Source organism: Dermacentor albipictus, chromosome 4, assembly GCF_038994185.2.
Source record: "Dermacentor albipictus isolate Rhodes 1998 colony chromosome 4, USDA_Dalb.pri_finalv2, whole genome shotgun sequence".
NCBI lineage: Eukaryota > Metazoa > Arthropoda > Arachnida > Ixodida > Ixodidae > Dermacentor > Dermacentor albipictus.
In genome coordinates, this window is record NC_091824.1 from 143,363,740 (window position 1) to 143,381,605 (window position 17,866).

General features: G+C 45.0%; 1 long non-coding RNA gene across 1 annotated transcript in view; it reads left to right on the plus strand.

Annotated features, from left to right (window-relative positions):
• LOC135915412 (uncharacterized) overlaps positions 1-17,866 on the plus strand; it is a 122,894-nt gene that overhangs the window by 48,049 nt on the left and 56,979 nt on the right. The window contains exon 2 of the long non-coding RNA XR_010568615.1: positions 8,944-9,035. This is a non-coding gene — a long non-coding RNA (uncharacterized lncRNA). The remainder of the gene's footprint in view (positions 1-8,943; positions 9,036-17,866) is intronic.

The window sequence follows — 17,866 nt, forward strand, 5'->3', positions numbered from 1 at the left end:
CCGACTTTCATTAGTTATAACATAGGAAGCCAACAAACAAAGACACCAAGGACAGCATAATCGAAATTACTTGCACTTATTAAATGAACTAAATAAATGATAAATTAATGGAAATGGAAGTGAATGAAAATACAACTGGCCGCCGTGGGATGCGAATCCGCTCTCGCCAATTCAGCTAGCGTGGCGCCGTTTTCCCATCTGCAGGCGTCACGGGGCAAGAAATTTGATTCAAAGTCCTCGTCGTTTCTTGATAGACGAAGAAGTGTACGATGCTTTAAAGATAAAGCTTGCTCACTGCATTTTTTTTTTGTCGATGCGACACGTAATCGTTGGGATGTACATTGGCGGGCACATGGCCACTTTCCTGCAGGGCTGCTCATATCGATGCAAATTCATAGGACAGCGACCCGTCTCCATTGCTCTTTTCGTTCTTAGAGTCTCGGCAGCCTGCGCAGCGAGCCCGGCGTGGCGGAAGCATTTGCAGATTATGGCGCTTCTCGTTGCGCACCACGAAGTGGCAATCAGTTGGAGCACCATAAAGAGGTCCACTCCTGTTTCGCGGCTCAACTGCGTGTTCAGAAGCAGCCTATGGAAAAAGGTGCACGAAGTGTGCTTATTAGAACATCTGGCGCTGAAACAGAAAGATCTACTGTGATGTTGGCAGTGACTGCGGGCGGGCGCAAACTGCCGCCTTATGTTTAAGAGGACGAGGCTCCGATTCTACTGGTGCGTCTGGTGAGGTTCCACATCCTCCGTCAAGGCTACTGAGTGGTGGCGCTGGCTAACGCTCCCAGGGTTAGTTCTAGTAGATAAACATAAACATCCCAGAAAGACATGACGGCGATGGCGTGAAGACGATGGCATGGTGACAACGGGGTCACGAAGCTGGAACGACGACGACAAGATGATGACCGCGGAATGACCACGACTGCATCATAGTGGTGGTATGACCATGAATGTATGACGACGACTTATGACAATGACGTGATGCCAATGATTGAACGGCGACGACGTGATAGTCACGATGGCATGATGACGATGCTATGGCGATGGGGAGAGGTTTCGAAGGCAACATCAATGCTCAGTACGGGCACCTCCTTTGCGGGTGTCGCGAACGCGCGAATAACACTATAGTTAAAATGCTTGTTAAGAAGTTGTGACTGAATCTGAGAAAAAACATTAGGAAATGCGATGACCCTGTGCCTTCCTTGCTTATGCAACTGTTTCCGTCATGCACAGGAAGATGGAGGCTTGCTTGAAGTGATTAATATTGGTCGAACAAGGCTGCAGCAACATTTCGTGTTCGACAGCTGTTACTTCCTGTATTTATTTATTTATTTATTTATTTATTTATTTATTTATTTATTTATTTATTTATTTATTTTACGTATGTTCAAGCGCCAAGGCGTTGGTGCATAGAAAGCAACAGAAGAAAGAGAGAGGAGGAAAGGCAGGGAAGTACCAGAGGCGCGTTTCCGGTTTGCTACCCTACACTGGAGTGTGGGATATAGGGGTCGGATAGAGGGCAAACCGAGATAGAAAAAGAAAAGTGAACAGGAACAGAAGAAATATACATATGTAAGGCACATAAATAACCAGATGGACACTGTTCTGACACTGTATCATGCTTAGTTCCTGGTCTATTCTTAGGGTGTGTTTTTCGTAATGCTTAAAGATGTAACATGCTTCCCAACGGTTGCACTTATTTAAACGGCATTAAATGGAGGTGACAGAGGCATAATAACTTTTGAACAGAACTAGACAGGTCAACCTTACTACAAGCTTGGTATATGGCCCCAGATTTGAGTGATCAAGGGCGAAAAGGCGAGAAAGTGGAGAAGAATAAACAGGGACACATGCAAAAACACTCATGTACTACACGCAAGCGCATGACATTGAGTAGGCCTAAACTTGCACACTTTGTTTAGAGCACGTGTCCCTCAAAGTCGTCGGAAGCGTAGTTTGCAGCGGCGCCGTCTGAAACGTACCGCACTCAGCTGAAAGCGCGTGCCCTTGAGGTATTTTCAAAAGACGTTTTGGAAACTTGCTTTATAAAACGAAGTGCTCATTTGCTCTCATTCTTCCTGCGTTCCAGCGTTAAGCGTAAGTGCAGGGCCACCATGAAAATGCTTTCGCACGCGCGCACTCCGATTCCTCGTCACGCACCGTATAGCGTCCACAGCACATAACAGAGCTAGTGAGACGCAATTATACAGGACGTGGCTGCGGGCCACGTCCGAGTCCCTATGGACGCGCTGTCGTCGCCGAAGCGGGCTCTGAGAGTTTCCCTTTTATTCAATTTATCCTTTGCGTTTACCTTCAGCTTCTCACTTTTCAGACTCCTCGCTCAACTCCCCTTTATTTTCAATAGCACCAATTCCCTAATAAGAATTTAAGAATATGCAAATGCACCCATTCGCTTAAAGCAAGCATGCGAACGGGAAACATCTATTTTTAGGTACTTGCAGAAATAGCGAATGAATCTTCCTGGCGGATTTTCATTTTTGACCGAAGCTGATACATATAGAAACCGTATGTTGACTGTTTCGAAGTTGCACAAACATTTTTAAAACAAAAGTTCCTTTTCCTACCAACCCGGTGTTTTGCGTAGGCTTCGGTCAGTTGTCGGTTTCTCACGTGATGGCCACGTGACCCATCTGCAGCAAACCAGCCTATAATAGCACTGGATGCTGACCGACAAAGTATTGCCAGTAAGCATTTCCACATATAACCTGAACATATCGACTCGCAGGTTTCTAAACCACGCTAACCATTTAATGGAATAATGCATTTTGCAACAACAACAACAACAACAACAACAACAACAACAACAACAACAACAACGACGACGACGACGACGACGACGACGACGACGACGACGACGACGACGACTACGACGACGACGACGACGACGACGACGACGACGACGACGACGACGACAACAACAACAACTACAACAACAACAACAACAACAACAACGATGACGACGACGACGCAACAACCGCCTATAGGCCTTGCTGATTCCTGTGATGACACTATTTACATGCTTGTTACTAGTGTTATAATGTGTGCAGCACTTTATTATTTCTTTATTTGTCATTTTCGTCCTTTCTTTGTCATTTTCGCCGACAGAAGACATCGCAGCTGAAGGCGGCGAAGGGACTACTTCGGTTTATGAAAGAGACGGGCTTGGACAAGCGGCTGTGACAGTGATGTCACGTACCACGCAAGAGTGACAGACTGTAACCAATGATGTGTATGCCGTGTTATGTGCTCTCTATCTCTTCTCCCCATCTTTCATCCCCCCCCCAATCCCGCTCCCATGTGTAGGGTAGCAAACCGTTTAAGCTAAACTGGTTAACCTCCCTGCCTTCCTTCTCCACTTTTTCCTTCCTTCCTTCCTTCCTTCCTTCCTTCCTTCCTTCCTTCCTTCCTTCCTTCCTTCCTTCCTTCCTTCCTTCCTTCCTTCCTTCCTTCCTTCGTCCTTTCTCTCTTTTTTTCTGAGTAATGTTTGGAACTTTCCCATAATATTAAGTAATAATACAAAAGCAGCATTCCCAAAGAGGAAGGGAATGCGTTTTGGTAGCGATAGTCTCCCATTAGCAATTATATAATGAAAGCTATATAATAGAAATTATAAAAGAAAACTATATAACCGCGGTGCCATTAAAGAAAGATTGTCTAACCGAAGACTGTGCACACATTAAAGAAAGCGAAACTAGCACAAGGACAAAAAGCAACCGCAGTTGTACTTATCTCTTTCGTTAGGCAGCTCCAGCAGCGTTATATCGATCGCTTTAGATATAGAATTATGTTGTTTGCCCGAAAAGCTAAGAGGCCTTCTATCTGGGCGTAGGCACATCGGAAAATATCCGACAGTAAGTACTATGGGGGAAAATCTCACTTCTTACGGTGGCTATATCGACAGCCTCACGCAGAACAGGCCGGTGATCGTTACCGCCTTTGATTCTTGGTGCGCATGGTTCACTGCAAAAGTTGGTAGAATGATTTTCTTTCTTTACTTTTACGGGTGGGCTGAAGCAAGATATCGTTACTTCCGCTGCACGTGGAACAATGAAGAGTAGACGTAAAAACCAGCTTGAATGTATTGCTTTTAATGTGCCCGGGAATGCGGTCCCTCTGTATTATCTTGGAAGATAACCTTGTTGTCTCGGTGTCACCAACACCGAAGCCTTTTTTTTTGCAATAATGTTTATAAAAAAAATATATCGTCAAACATTACTGCGTTACCCCGCGTTTTGCGACGTTGCAAAGTGCGGATGCTTTCTGTTATATATATAAGGTGTATTATTTCGGCAGCTCCAATTGAACTAGCGTAATTGAAGTGCGATATCAAGGTTCAAGCATCTGCTTATGAGCAGGAGGTTGCGGGCTCGGTTCCAGGCCACGGCGACGCAGCTCCATGGGGCAAAATCTAAGAACGTTCGCGCAATTATATTTCGGTGCACGTTAAATGAATCTCGGAAATCAAGATTAATCCGTGATCCTCCACTACAGCGTCCATCACCACCCACGCGCAGTGTGAGGACGTTGAGCCTCAGGCTTACGGTTCAAGCGCAAACGGTTAAATGGCAGTCACGACATGCTTGGTTCTTTACAGGAGTACTCGCCATAAGCGACACCGTGCACAGCAGCGAAAGAAAGTTGCATACCGGCCAGATAATTTGAATTCACAAAATCTCATTATGGTAGAAAGTGACACCACCGTCTACGAGGCTTATGTCCGGTGTAAGTTCTGTTGAGATTTCTGGGCTCCGCTTGAATGTACGGCTTGGGCTGTAACGTAGCCATGAGTGTCAAGATAAAGTAATCTGAAAGTCAAGCGTCAGAAACAAGCCTCGGTATGGTTTTAATGCCTCATGAATTAATATTCAGTGATGTAGAACAAATAAATAAAGCAAGAGGGAAAATGAGATTTATGCTCTTCCTGCAAGAGAAAAAAAAACATAAGCAAGAGGAAAACTGCGATTTGAGCTCGAGCGCAGTGAGCTCAGACTTCGCATTATTTTTTTTTAAAGATGAGTGACCAACTAGTGGTAGGATCATTTTTGACCGAACTGAACATCATAGCGTGAGTAATTGTACGTTTTAACCATTATCGTTCATAATGTGAGGAAACACTACCCTATATGATGATTGTGCGCTGGGTCTCAGTCGTTTGATGGCAGTTGCAGAACAGTTTCTAGGCGCGACTTCAAGTTTATGGAGTGCGTGCTCTCAGAGATGCAACAACAGCCTCTTCACGTCATTTACACGCCTGTCACATTACCTCACCGCGGCGCCACTTTTCCATTTCGGCAGCTGTGATAATCTCTGCTGTGTATACATATATAGCAGCATGACCTGGTAGCAGTAGGCCTAAACGTATTGTTGGGAGATCAATGCGGTCGTCTCGGTGTCCTTTCTTATCTCTAATGCTCCCTGGCGCCGATTGCTGCTGTAACAGTAATCTATACGCACATAAGCGATTTGTATGTCATTGGAAGCGCAGTTTAAATACGCATGTCGAGTGAAAACAGAATTCTGTGCCTTTGACGCATTGTAAGTGCATTTACATGCGTTGTACCGAGTGTTCTTTTTTTCCCGTCATGTATGTATTTCTTTTTTTTTCTTGGTGTTGTATTCGGTGATCTATACTACGGTGTTTTATATTGCCTTTCCCCCCAAATTGTGTTTGAAATATCTTGTTGTTAACCACACGCCCTTTATGTAATGCCCGTGAGGGCCTTTAGGGTATGTGAATTATGAAAAAAAAAAGTATTCTTGCCGAAGCGACGTCCGACGCCGAATTTTCTGCAGCACGGAGTCTTTAACGCTATCGCGTTAATATGCCGGTTACACCCGCCGTAGCAACCTTAGTAATAATGTCGTTACGCGGCTGAGCTCGAGGTCCCGGGCTCGATCACGGTCGCGGGTGCCGAATTTCGATGCAGGCGAAATGCAAAAATGTTCGTGTACAAAGATTTAGGTGCACGCTAAAGAACTCCAGTTGGTCAAAATTATTCCGGACTCCGCAACTGCAGCATGCCTCATTATCAGATTAGGGTTCCGAAACGTAAAACCCCAGCTGTTTTATTAATTAAAATCATGGTTACTAAAATAACCACACAGACCTACCTAAAATGTTTACTTTAGCTGAAAGACACAGAACTTGAAGGAAGACGGAGAGAGCACTACGGTACGTTATACATACACGACGAAGGGAGAACCTATCTGTCAGCCTGCCATCTGCAGGCTGACATCAGATCTATATTGCTGCGTGGCACAGAAGATACTCGGGGCGTACGTTGTTATTATCATTGTTCATTGCTTCATTGTGATGGCGTAACGACCGGCTTCCCTGCAGCCATTGTTGGCGTTAAGTGACATGACAAAGAATGCAGGAAACAAGCTTCCCGCTCCTTTCTTCTTTTTCGTCCATGTATGCATTGCGTGTCTGTCCTTCGGGCCAGGGCAGCCAAGAAATGCAAGGGCGGCTATCATTTGCAGGGCACGGCTACATCCCTGACCACCGTCGCAGTATTTACGTCAGGCTTGTGTGCCATTCTGCCCCATTGTTGTGCGCGAAATAGTGTTTCCTTACTTTGCAGCACTTCTTTATTGATCTAGAAAGGAAGAGATGGAAGGAACAGCCACACATGAAAGAAGCCCGCGAATACATCCAAAGTGCCTCGAGCGGCCAGTTTTGCGTGCATTTGCGGGCTTCTGTAACGCTCCGAAAAACACTCTTATGTAGCACGTATTGAGCGACAGAAAGCTGAATCGGGAGTTTTTCATGTCGCTGTACAATTTTCTCATTGATACTTTTCATCTAAATATAATATTTGAGAAGTTGATTAATTGAATAGGACAAATTACCTAATTAGGCTGAATGAAAAAAAAAGTTGTTTGAGTATCCCCAAGCGACGGCAAACAACATTACCCTTGTTCTGTCCAGGTACGTGGCATTTGCATACTTTTAAGTCTCGGTGCATGATAGTTGAGACACCCAGTACACACGACGCATATAAAGTCATTGTTAACTTGCATTTTATACGTCAACGTGGCCGATATAACTCACTCAGTGCGTTTAAGCGCCTTACATATGCGCCCAAGAAGCTACGCAGGTGTGAAAAATATTCGCAGAGGTAACAGTCTTACGTCCTGACGTGTTGCCATCAGAAACGATGTGTTCATAGCCGCTAAGAGCTCAAAAGTGCGTTAGCTGTGTTCATCTACTTTATTTTTATTTTACGTCACCGTCGTTATGCCCCGCCACCAGCGTCGTTATGTGATCGCCATAAGACCACCCCTTATCACTTTGCCTTCAACTTCCCTCTTGCCACATGGAGATGAACAATGAAACTTCGCCCACCACCGCAGGTCGAAACCACGCCCTTGCCGAAATGTGCGGTCGGGAACCAGATGCCTAGCCACCAAGGTTTCATTTGGCTTTGTTTTTTTGCTCTTTTATGTAAATAGATATAAAAGAAAGAGACTCAATCCCTTATAAGGGTGACGCCTACTCCATTTCACGTGATAATATAATTACTTTCTGATTATGAGGCACGCCGTATTGGAGGACCCCGGAAATTTCGGCCAGCTGGGGTTCTTTAACGGGCACCTAAATATAAGCACACGGGTGTCTTCGCATTTCGCCCCCATCGAAATGCGGCCGCCGTGGCCGGGATTCGATCCCGCGACCTCGTGCTCAGCAGCCCAACACCAGTGATCATATATTAATAATAAGAATAAGAAAAGCATAGTAAAGTAAGAAGCGACGTTACAGGTTCGGGAAAACTAGAACGTAATTAAATAAGCGAGTAAATAAAGTTCACATGCATATTCTTAAATACACTGGAATATACAATGCCAAAAGACGAGGACAAGGTCCGCCACACACTATACCGAGTCCTGACACGTGCGCTTATTATGAGTTCCGAACACGGAGACAGCGCCGCGATGCGGTCCGAGATGTGCAGGCGCATGCATGAAGAAAGCACACAGATGGCGTAATGCAGGAACAGAGAAACAACCGTTGAAACCGAGTTCTATCACACAAGGCAGAAAAAAAAAACATGTGTATTATACACATATAAGTTATTTGGTCATGTACAGCACATGGTGAAAGTGTTATTCTGAAAGCGAATTTGCTAATTAGGTTGCTCTTATACATGTTTAATTGTATTTCGCACTGTATTCAATGTACTGTACTTTATACTTTTTTCTGCACTTTATTCGTTACCGAACTTTGTAACTTTGCTTGACTAAGTTCTTTATTCGTTATTCTTTAAGGACCAGTGGCTCGAGTTATTACGTTTCTTTGATACATGTGTAGGCGTACAATATGTGCAATAGTTATATTCATTTTTGTACCTATTCCACTGTATTCTTTAAATAAATTTTTATACGTCTGCACTGTTGATTTGTTAATTATCGTTTGCTTGGAATCATATTCAAAGTTCTGTTATTTTATTTGTAACAGACTCCCCTATGTAATGCCTCAACCAGAGAGCATTTAGGGGTAACCTGAATAAATAAATACGTGCCAAGTAGCCCAGTTCTACCTTTTACTCTTCTGTTTACTTTTGTTCTCTTCGTTTGAAGCGGTTGGGAATGTTGTGCAGACATTTGCGAGGCTGCTTTTGTGTACACGTACTTTTATTTATCGTTCATACGTCTAAAAAAAGTGACTTTATTTTTATGAATACCGGCTGATTTTCTTTGGACAGAAAATCGACAATTGTCTTATCGTATGAAACTAAAAAAATTGCCATGCCAAAGGTGAATGTGAAAACGGTAACAGACACAGTTTTACGCATTATGTAGGCAGCAAGCAGCTCAAATCTACCGCTACTGTTCTCCTTGAAATGCGGTTGACTTCCCTCGCAGTTTCTAATTTCTTCCGACCCTTAGTATATTTTCTCTACGCCTGTTCCCCAGATGCGTCTGTACCGGCAGAGACGGTGTCTCCCTGAAGAGCTACGCTCTGGAGCACATGGAAATGCAAAGTCACCGGTACATCACGGACTGTGGTGAGCATCAACTTCTCGTTTTACGGAGAGGTCTCCCTGACCTTAACATTTGATTGTGGAGAAAAGTGTGGGGTCAGATTTGAAGTAATAATATGCACCTCACGCTTCACAGACCACATTGGTACCACTTCAGGTTATTCAATGGACGTTGCGATGCGCATTTTCATGAAAACACACACACACACACACACACGCACACACACACACACACACACACACACACACACACACACACACACACACACACACACACACACACACACACACACACACACACACACACACACACACACACACACACACCCGCACACCCGCACACCCGCACACACGCACACACGCACACGCGCACACGCACGCATGAACGCACGCACGCATGCAAGACTCGCAAAAATAGAAAACTCTTGGTTCTGCAAAACGACGAACATTTCAGCAAATAGAAAGTGCTAAAAGAATAAAAAGACTACCAAGAAGTAACTATATAAAAAAATTTAACGGTTATCACATAGTTGAAAATGTGTACTAAGTTCCTTGACTGAAGAAGCATTTACACTTTTCTTTTTATTAATAATTGTGTGTGGAGGAGATGTTGGCAATATGGGTGACGCCCGCTGCTTCTAACTCAGTTCAAAGAACACTTATAAAATATTTACCTGCTACCAGAAACAAACGATAAAATAAATAGAGATGGTACGTAACAAAGATATGCCGGCTAAAACAGTCACAACAAAGAGATACAACATCAAGAGAAAAGGTAAATATAGGTACGAAAGCGCAAGGGGGGAGGGGGGCGCAGAGTCATCTATACTTTCATACGCTTTTAATATGTATGGTAGAATATGTTGCAATGACTGTAATTTAAAGCTATTATAAAACCTCGGGACGTACTATGTATCACTGTATTGCGTATTGGTAGAACATATTTTTTTTGTGTCAGAGAGCCGGTAGGCACTAGAAAATTCTGGAAGGCAGGCAGGCAAAGTAAAATGAATTCAGAAGACGAGATACATAGAGATGTTCTATTTTTATGATGTCGTGCTTGAAAAAGGCTGGCCGTGTTGTCTCTAGAAAACTGATTCTATTAATATGCCGAACTTTTTTCTGTGGAGTAAATATTTTCATGTTATTCGTCTTGTAGTCACCCACATATTCGCTACAGTACTTTAAGTGGGAAGGAAGTAAGGCCGAATAGATGCCTGGTTTTGTTTCAGACAGATTTTTACAGATGTCTTTTTTTACTGTGTTTATTCCAAGCAAGTTTCGAAGAGAAGGTAATGCCTAAAATTTGTTATTCGTCAACAGGTTGAACTTCTTAACCAGCATGCACTAAAATATGGCTATTTGTGGTTGTTTTGTTCCTCGCGCGAAATAACATCACTATAGGTTTCGTAGGATTTAGTCTTAGACGATAAATGTTCGAGCCGTCAGACAGCTTATTGCGTAATTCATTACATTTTCCCAATAATTCATAATAATTGGGGCGAGAAATAAGAACAGCTGTGTCATGGGTGTATATAATACTTTTTGAGTGCTTTGTCAATATAAGGAATAGTGTTAACGTAGAGGCTCACGGGAAATATCAAAGGGAAATATTGAGTCATGCTAGTTTGAAAGATTAAGCTTCTGTAACAACGAATTCATCATTCTGAGCGAGAACAGAGCTTTTGTAAGCGAGAAAAGGACGGAAATGAGAAATCGGAGCTGCAGCACCTATTTTGGGCCTCTCATTTGGAACCTCTTATATGGCATCAGCAATAAATAATTCAAAGAGAGCAGCAGAGAGGGTGGTCACGTGGCGATTACGTCAACTCGTCCGTTTTGGTGCGGATACTTCAAATTGAGGAGCAGCGGCAGAACCTTCGGTCGTAATTTTCTACGCAACTATGTCAAATAGGGGTACACCGAATACTGTGTTAGACTTCTAGATAAATGATCTACAGATCTGATTCGTCTTAATACTTTATTTTAGTGCCCCTTGAACAAACATGGAATCTAGTACGCTTTCATGTGGCACACCATTTAGTAAAGGAAAAAAAAAACCATGACTTTCCTTGTTTAAATGCAAAATAATCGTTGCTATTCAGTCAAGTATGATTAATGTGGCGTTAGCAGAATGCCCCCATTTATACGTTCTCTTTCTCCCTGAGCAGTGTGACAAGCTAGCGAATATTTGCCTCAGGCCAGCCCATCCACCGTTCGCCAAATAGATCACTTCCTCTTTCCCATGCAAACATTTCCATGACTCTTGCGAAAACGCCGTGTGCTACATGAATCTACGTAAAAATTATGTATGAACGTACGTAAAAGCCTTCTTAAGAAGAAAAGAAAAACCTTTTAGCCGTATAGTAAGTTATTCTTGTACAATACCAAAAAATGCCACTCTTATCTCGAGAGGAGGCTTGGTAGACAAGGAAAGACGAAAAAGAAAAGGTGGCCACGCCACGTTGAAGTATCTGCGCCAGCTGATTGTGACGTCGTGGATTTGACGGCGTCTTGCCAGGCCTACTCGATCGTTTATTCGTATAAAGGTGGACCGCATTGTATTCAGAAGAATCCGCAGACTTAGCATAGTAGCTTTCGAAAACCTTTACTGCGCCAAAAGTTAAATAAGGAAAGGCCCAAATAAGACGAACAAGATATTTTGAAATCCATTACGTCACGCTGACGGTATGTACCGGTTCTGTGGTTCTAGCGCGAGAAAAAAAGAAGTTCGGTTTCCATTTTCTGTTTTAATACATAGCCTGTTATGGAGAAATGAACAAAAACGGAGTTTTGAAATAAAGAAAGCAGCAGTTTCGCCCGAAAGGCGAAGCATCGATTGCGTTAGTAAATTAGTAGATATCTATACAAAATAAGGACAGTAGCTTTATCGGCTGCGTACACTCGTAAAACTAACTAAATTAACGAGCTTGGTGTCACGCGTGCACAGCAAACATAAACACACCTTACTCGATGAACGCGGACACTCGCTGTCAAAACGGTGGCACGAGGAAGAGCGGCAGGAGCAGCGAGCGAATTGACCTTCGTGCTGCCTCTCGCTTGAACTCGAAATATGCGGCGAGAAGACGTTGCACGCGAAGCTATCAGCCCTCGGCGCACCTGGACCCTGTACTTATCGCAGACCGCTTTCGAGATAAGGCCCGCGTGGCCGCGCCCAGCCGCGTCATGCACAGCCGCCGCCGGAATAGAAGCCCACCTTTTGCTGCCTTGCGCGCGGCGTAAAACGGCGCGCGTCCTCCCCGCCTTCCTCTCCTGCACTCTAGATCAAGCCACCGTCCTCGGCCCATCCTCGCACGTTTTCACTCGCACCTACGGCATGCGTTGCGCGGCCATGGTGGTATCGCACTTTACATGGAACATCACGGCGATGCCGGAAATGCGTCAAGAGGGTCCATACAATGGATATTCAATTAACACAGGATCATCTTCACGAGCGTAACTTTCCTTTCAGGAGGGTACGGAGAGGCGACTATACTTGAAAGAGTGCGCTGAACGACTGCTGTGTCGTCGCATGAGGAGCATAGGTGGGGAAAGGATAACTTAGCCCTAAAAAAATTCGCAGCCATTCCTCGGCACAGTGCCGAGGTAAGCATATGTCGCTTTGAAAAAAAAAAAAAACAAGTCCAATTGTTGAAACGCTGGCTCCCGCTTTCACTTTGTTCTCGTTTTGATCTTCGTATTAAATTTTAATCTCCCGCCTTTCCCGTATTTTCTATGTATTGGGTGGTTTCTTAGCATTCCTCTTGTTACGCTAGGTGTCAGCACATGCCTAATTGGTTTGCTTTGCCTCCTCATAGAGGGCGCGGGAGTTTTCAAGCATGGACATTGAAAAATGTATGGGAGGGTAGACATTTACAGCTCCACTGGAAAAAGCAGCGTTGGAGCGTGGGAGCACCCTGTGCTTTTCCGTTACAATGCATAGGGAGGTTTCCTTTCAACAGAGCCGCCTGATAACTCAGGTATCCAGGGTGAAAAAAGAAAGCGATGGGAGGTAAACGGGTACATAAATATAATTGAATTCGTAACTTGATCGCCTTTCGGGGCTGTAGCTTCTGGAGGGTGCAGTAGTTCATTGTGCACTGGAGCTTTCTCATTTCCCACAATAGCAATTCGACGGGGTGCCAATCGAAACCTGAGCCTGATACCCCAGCTTCTCGGTTCTTTCACGAATGCGATAGTGACTGTTTTGGAAAATTGTTGTTGGATAAAAGTGTGTCTCATAACTTGAAATCAGCATGCGCCGCAAAGAAAAGCTAGTATGAGAAAAGAAATGGTAAAAGGACGTGGAAGATCGTTGCGGACTTTGTTAAAGGTGATTCGCACTTATGCTGTTGTGGTGACAGGACTGCAGCAGCAGCGGAAATCATAAATGTTACAGTATGCCAGCACGTTGTCTGTTAATATGTTAAAGATGTATGCTAAATTGGACTGTTCCTGTACACAGAGAGATTGGCACGCTAGTTGTGTTTCATGTCGAACGAGAAAATTACTATTAGTTACTATCAGTTACTATTATTAGTGGCTATTATTCGCTACTATTACTTAATTAGAACTTCTACATCACCATTGTGAATGTTTCTGCTTATTACGTTCATCATTTCTATGTTTGGCTCTCATATTTCAATGTTAATTTGTTCTATGAATGCGGCACCGTACCTTGTTCAGTGATTTCTTTATAATTGTTACATGTATCTGTTGTGCCGTACAGACTTGGCAAGCTGACTGGACAACCTTTCTTCACAAACGCCTCTGTCCGTGTTTCTGCAAGACAGAAACTAAACATTGATTGATTGATTGAAAACAATTGATTGAAAGCAATGACTGATTGATTGAAACTGAAACATTGATTAAAATGCATTGATGACATTTCGATCTAATCATATCTCGTGTGGGGATTGGCCTGTGCGAATTTGACTGCGGTGTTAGCGCTGTTTTCTTCTGTATATATATATATATATATATATATATATATATATATAGTCATATAATGAGAAGCCAACAAACACTGACACCAAGTACAACATAGGGGAAATTGCATGTGCTTAATAAATGAAATAAAGTAACGATAAATTAATGGAAATTAAAGTGGATGAAAAAACAACTTGCCGCAGGTGGGAACCGAACCCACAACCTTCGCATGTCGCGTGCGATGCTCTACCAATTGAGCTACCGCGCCGGTGTTTCCCCATCCACTTTCTTGGGTATTTATGTGTACTAGTAGAACCCTGGGAGTGTTAGCCATCGCCCCCACTCACAGACCTTGGCGGCGGACGTGGAACGTCTTTTTTGCCGCAGGCGTCACGAGAACGTGATCTTTTCGGGTGAAGGCAACTGGTCAATAAACCCACACATATGCTACCTGAAGGCATCAATGTTGCCGGATTCGAGACCCTCGTTATGTAATAAACGAGAAGAAAGGGGGTTAAGTTTGTTGGCTTCTCATTATATGACTAATAAATTTCAGGTCCCTCGGTTAACCCCCTGTCTTCTCGTTTATATATATATATATATATATATATATATATATATATATATATATATATATATATATATATATACATATATATATGAGTAGTGGTACTGTCGAAAGCATTCCAACATTTTATGCTTTTCGGCTGTTCGCTTTCATTAGTTTACGTAAACCAAGCTGCCTGGACGAGCTCGCGGCGAAGTTCGAATGCATTCGTTGTCAGTCCGTAATCCGAGAGAAGTATTTTGAAGGATCGTTTCCCTCTGACCTTACGCTGCAGTTGCAAACGGCAGCTGGAATGTCCGCGATTGGATTTCGTAAGCGCGTGTTTTGAGATTATGATATTGCTGACGCTGCAACAAACTGAAGCGCTTCGAAGACTGCGTGCTACTCGTTTGTACGGAATTACATGCGGTAGCAGGGCACACCTGTCTTACAGCGAAGCTTAGCACATACAGTATGCCTTTGTTTAATTAGTGATTTTACAATGCAGCGAAATAAACTTAAGCGTGTCTCTTGAAAGGCATTTTCCTTTAATTGAGCACTTCATTCGTATTGTTTACCATTATTCTTGCACGAAAATACGTTATATCACATTTCTGTTTTCGACGTTACGAAATTTTCATTAAGCGCTTTTATAGCGGGGGTTTAATCAATTTTCTGTTTCTTTTGTTATGTAACAACAATGAGCTTACCTGGGTCTCCGAGCAGTATTTATGTGTTACATAAACATGTTTCATGGCGCGCACACCTCAGCTCGCTGGCCTAGTGGGTGGGAACATCACGGCGTAAACCACTTTTACGCTGTCCAGCTCAATGTCATGAGGCCGAGATAACTTGCTTTTGACCAAATGGTCCCTCATCAGAAGTTCGCTGCTAGTTGCACATGCCTACGTGCTGCGAAGACGATAGATTTAGCGGGCGATAGGCCAAGTGGGGTGATAAAGTCACTTCGCTGGTGTGCAACTTGGTGACTACTGATGTTCGTCGAGCACATAGGCCCTTTTCACGGAGATCATGCCGGCGCCGCCATGTTTGATCACGTGGTGATGCGTCCACTGCTTGTCCGAGCTGTCCGAGTCGCCTCCGTGTTTACCATAGATGTGCATGACGCCCGGTGCGTCTCAGCAAACCCTTGGTTCGCCAGATATCGTAGACGCTGACTGGGTGGACGGTGCGAAGCTTCAGCGTATACGCTGCGCCGCGTACAAGCACCGTACATGTGTACAAGCACCGTATACGGGTAGAAGCATAGTACTATACGGTGCTTGTACCGAAAACGGGGCTCGAAATACATTCCAAGCAGTGCAGACCTGATCTGCTTTTGAAATGACTGAGAATCAGTGTGCTTTGCTTTTCCTTCTTTATTGGCAAACACTTTGTAGCAGCACATTGTCATGTTTCTGACTCAGTAACGTTCTTCGTTGCGGTCACCATCGGCTTGTTTATTTTCTGCTTTATCACTCGCGGTTGTGCTCACTTGCTACAGATATGTTTTCGCTGCGCACAAGGCTTGGGGCGTAGATGTCCTGTACTTTGTAATAGCTAGTAACAAAATAGGTGTTATCGCTACTCACCCGTTTACTTTGTACACCGTTGCGAAACGTTCAGCTGGGAAGATTCGTGTGCTGTTGGTATGGTCGCCTTCAGATGTGCTTCGGCGCATTGATTCAAGAGTACGTCCGTTCACTTAATCCTGATTCCTTGGCGATAAAGCGGGCGCATGTTTGTGTGTGAATTGGGATGTATGTGTGTGGATTACGTTCGAGAAGCTGCGTTACTCCCTTTGTCGCTGTGTAACGAGGCGTACTCACTCTTGCCGACGTTCCGTTGTTGAAGTCTTTTCTTTGGAGGTTAGCGATACAACGCTAACGGATGAGCGACCTCTTTTTATCCTCGAGGAGAACCGCGCATCGCGAAGAGTCTGATACACAAGTAATCATTATGTAGCAGCCGTCCTTGAACTTGGCCGCACAAGTTCATTCCCTTTCATATGTCAGTCACTATTTGTACAGCCAACTACTACCCACGTCGTCTCTCTACAGCTCCACATTTTGCAGCATGAGTGAAGAAAAGTGCGTTAGCGAAAACCCTGTTGCATTTCCCACGGCGGATCGCACAGTAGCAGGGCAGAAACGGTAATGGTTTCGCATTCGTGCGCTTTCGCTGAGGCAAGGTGCGGCGCGCCGTCGTAAGCGTCATCTCTCTCCTTTAGAGCAAGCACACTGCTCCGCGAAAGACATCTATACATTGAAGTCTTTGACAGAGGGGAACCGTTATGACCAACTACAGAGCGAAAAGCATGAGCCGAGATAAAAAAGCACACCTAAAGCGAGTTGCTTTTAACTATTGGGCTCCATATGACAGTGCCGGACCCCCCCCTCCCCTACCGAACAAGTGATATAAACAAGTGTGCTAAATCCATACCAGACACTGGCTGTACACATGCCCTGGGACAGGAAGCGCAATGTTGAAATTTCAGCTCAAAAAGCAGGCTGGACGGAAAGGATACGCCACAGCAAGAGCGCTGACTAGCAAGTGAAGGTCTTTTTTGGAATAATTGGGTAATGTAGAAAGCCACCAAAAAAACAAACAAGTAAACAAACAATGTCAACGCGTGCGCACGCTCGCACACACACACAACGAGCGCACACACTCACACACACAAAGTGCACACGCACGCACACACACAACGCGCACACGCACGCACGCACATTCACACACACAACGCGCGCACACGCATGCACATGCACGCGCGCACACGCGCACACGCACACACGCACACACACAACGCGCGCACGCACACACGCACGCGCGCACACGCAAACACACAACGCGCACACGCACACATGCACGCGCGCACACGCACACATGCACGCGCGCACACGCACACACACAACGCGCGCACACGCACGCGCACACGCACGCACGCATGCACGCACAAGCACACACACAACGCGCGCACACGCACACGCGCACACGCACAAGCACGCACACGCGCAAGCACGAGCACATGCACCTAACGCACGCGCCCCCCCACACACACAACGCACACACGCACGCGCGCACACGCAAACACACAACGCGCACACGCACACATGCATGCGCGCACACGCACACACACAACGCGCGCACACGCACGCACGCACGCACGCACGCACGCACGCACGCACGCACGCACAAGCACACACACAACGCGCGCACACGCACAAGCACGCACACGCGCAAGCACGAGCACATGCACCTAACACACACGCCCCCCCACACACACAACGCGCACACGCACGCGCGCACACGCACGCGTGCACCCGCACATGCACACGCACACACCGCACACACACAGTGCGCGCACACGCCCACGCAC